Genomic DNA, 3,712 nt, shown 5'->3' with positions numbered 1-3,712 from the left:
CTCACTCCTATTTGTTACTGCTACAACCTTTTAGCAAGCTGACTTTGTTAGAAAACCCTTTCTATTGATCTTACTGGCTTATAAGACTGTTTAACAATGGTAGTTTTACAGAGTGGATTCCTGATTGTACCAAATTAAGAATGTAATTGCATACACATGGTGCAAACAAAAGCAGTACTATAATTATAAAAAGAGGCCCAGCTATTACTGTTAGTAGGGATTAAGCCAAGGGTTCCAAATAAAAAATGATTGATACCAAGACTGATTAGCTTCTAGGCCTCTTGTCATATTTGTGTGTTTTGTTTGATAGCAAGGTGCCAGATTTGTTTGCGTAGAAACAGCAGCTTTCTTCCAGGGCTGCACACAAGCCGCCTTGGGCCATGGAAAGTAGGTTTAGGCCTTGGTGAATTTGCGACACAACTTCTTTGGTTCATTTATCTTTTGATTTTCAGTTACTTATTTAAATGCTTTTTAAAACCTTTTTAATAGATCATTTACTGGGAGCTCTTACACACTCTTATAATGAATGATCCATACATCCATTGTGTCAAGCACATTTGTACATATGTTGACATCATTCTTTTCAAAACATTTTCTTTCTACTTGAGCCCTTGGAATAAGCTCATTTTTTTCCTCCTTCCCCCACCCTCCCACCCTCATAAACCCTTGATGAATTATAAATTATTTTCATATCTCATGGCTGGGAGTGGGGGCTGATATACAACAATCATCGCGTTCAGTTCTCCCTTCTCCTCCCGCCTTCCCCCTACTCTCATGGTATCGCTACTCCCATTACTGTTTCTGAGGGGTTTCTCTGTCCTGGATTCCCTGTGTCAAGAGCTCTTATCTGTACCAGTGTACATGCTCTGGTCTAGCTGCATTTGTAAGGTAGAATTGGAGTCATGATAGTGGGGGGAGGAAGCTTTAAAGAACTAGAGGAATGCTGTATGTTTCATCGGGGTTACACTGCACCCTGACTGCCAGCACAGCTTCTGCCAGGGAATCTATTTGTTGATCGAATGCTTTTACAGATAGGTGATGGCTCTTTATATCTGCATTTACTGTTTTGGTGAGCAACTGTATGGGAGCACCACTTTTAAATAAAGCAGCGGCTCCTAGGGCCGCACTTCCAGCTACACTTATCCCATTGAGTAAGGGGCCATGATAGGTGGCTGTTGCGTGTGCCTGGCGTGTGTAATGTCGATCTTTCTAGGAGACTGAGGCTTGTTTGACCCTCTAATACATAAGACTGGGGCAAGCCTTGCACTAACACACAGCTGTCTTGTATCTTGGCTCCAGACATGAAGTGCTGTAAAGCATCATTAGTACAGGCAAACCAGGTATGGGCAGGGTGGGAGTGGGCCACAGTGTAAAAGATCATGGTTATATTGGAAATGCCAACTGATGGCATATTAAGCTGGGGCCTTTTTGCTTTCATTTTTAAAAGGAATAGGACATTTCCAAATATATTTCCTGAGGTAAGTCCAGGGGAGCCAGGGTTTTCACAACCACGAGTTGAGTTTATTTTTACAGGCTGTTGTACTCCTTGTCCTATATAATAAGGAGGCTTGGCCTGCAGGCACAGCCAGCAACTTTCAGCTAGGACAAAGTGGGCTGTGCTTAGCATGGACAACAAGGTGAGGAGGTAGGGGAGGCTAGAAAGGACTGTGTGCTGGTTTGGGGAGTGTGTTAGTCTGGGTAAATTAGAGAAACAAATCCACAGAAACTTTATATATAATATATAGTATATTATATATATTATATTACACATATCTATTACATTAAGAAAGTATCCCAACCCTTGTCCAAGACCATGAGTTCGACATTAGCTAACATGTCTGACACCGATGTAAAAAGTCCTCCCCCATCTCACAAAACACACCCTGTGACGCCGACTGCAAGTAAACGTGTAAGCATCTTAGCGCTGGCAGGGATCTCCACACGGCTGCTCCAGCACCCAGGACTGCATCGGGGTAGGTCCATGCAGCTTCTCCTTGGGGATGTCTTTTAGGAAGTGAGCCTAGCCAGCTGAAGCAGGGTGGCTAAGGCAGTGGCACCCTGGTCCGACCATCAGAAAGCAAGAGGTCTGAGAACTAGAATGACAAGGCTCACTGAGCCATTTAGCTCTCTGCCCTTCAATTAATTCCACTTGTGTTTATCAGCCAGGTGGGCACAATAAACCTTAACTATCTCAGAGAGCATCTGGAGTTAATGAAGGTTGAGGTTGGTGGCTTGGAATAGAGGGGAGTGACAGTCACCTTGGATCACGTGCAGACAGGGATCTGGTAAATTTGCTAGCAGGCCAAGGGACTATGGGGCCCGAGCACAAGTTCTGGTATTCTTTGTATGATGAACATCTCTCTTGGGTCATAACCTGAAACATGGAGGCAGAGGCCAAAAGTCAGTCCAGGATACCAAGAGTCAGCTGAGGGGTTCGTACTGTTGAAAAACTTTGGGTTGCAGGTCCCTTTTGAACAAGGCTTTTTCAGGGTAGGTGGGAGGGCCTCCAAACTGACATTAGTTAGTTTTGTTAGGTCCCTTTGCCCAGGTTCCAACCTCTAAACAATCCATTTGGGCATAGACATTTCTCCATGTCAAACATCCTCTACGTCAATTGTGGTTGCCTGGGCAGATATAAAGAGGGGTAGCTTGGAGGTCAATTTCATATTTAAAATCTCCACACCAAGCATTTTATGCCTCCTTAGGATGTCATGTGAGTATCCTGCTACATTTCTTGGACTCAGGATGTAGAGTGGGTGTGTAAATAGTGCACATGGCAGCCTGGAGAAGGGCCCTCTGACTGGCTGGGAGTCCAGGAGATTTGGGCAGCAGGATTTCTTTGTGCTGATTTGAGGGAGGTAAGGTAAAATCGGTATGTAAGTTCACAATTACTGTTTTTGGCTATTGTGAGAACCCATAATAGGGGAAGCAAGTGGCGGAGTGGCATGTGTTTGCCAGAGTTCAAATGGCTGAGCAGATGAGGTGCTGATCCTCCACTCGCTGGAGAGCACAAGCTTGGCAAAGGAGAAGTGGATCCAGGAGGGCTGTCTGGCAAACTTCCTGGTGGTTGTGGTGGTCAAAACGACAGTGCAAAGGCCCTTCCAGGTCACTTCTAGTCCTGTTTTCCACTTCTTGTTGTAGATGAAGTCCCTGGTCTGGAACGAATGGCAGGGAGTGAAGGCAGGAAGGGAGAGACTAGGTTGCACATGGCTGTGCACCTTGGCCTGCACCTGCTGGAGAGACTAGGTCAAGGCAACAGGGGTGGGGGTCACCCAAACATAAATTCAAAAGGGGTGACCTTTTCTTTTTTTTTTAATTTAATGCATATTTTTATTTGGGCTCATACAACTCTTATCACAATCCATACATATATCAATTGAGTAAAGCGCCCTTATACGTTCGTCGCCCTTGTCATTCTCAAAATTCTCCTTCCACTTGGGTTCCTGGAATCAGCTCGTTTTCCTTTTTTTCCTCCCCCCCCCCGCTCCCTCCTCCCTCCTGAACCCCTAATAGTTTATAAATTATTATTTTATCTTATCTTGCACTGCTTATAAGGGAGCTCATTGGCCTGCAATAGGGCTAGAGGAAAGACTTTCCCTAGGTCTCCAGAATTACCTTAATGTGGACTTAATGGTCTAATCCATGCTCTGAGGTTGATAGGCTTCCATTTGATTTTCAGCACCTTGATTAGACCTTGACCTGAGCGGTGAAT

The sequence above is a fragment of the Tenrec ecaudatus genome, chromosome X (assembly GCF_050624435.1).
Source record: "Tenrec ecaudatus isolate mTenEca1 chromosome X, mTenEca1.hap1, whole genome shotgun sequence".
Lineage (NCBI taxonomy): Eukaryota > Metazoa > Chordata > Mammalia > Afrosoricida > Tenrecidae > Tenrec > Tenrec ecaudatus.
Note: the sequence above shows the minus strand (reverse complement) of the source record.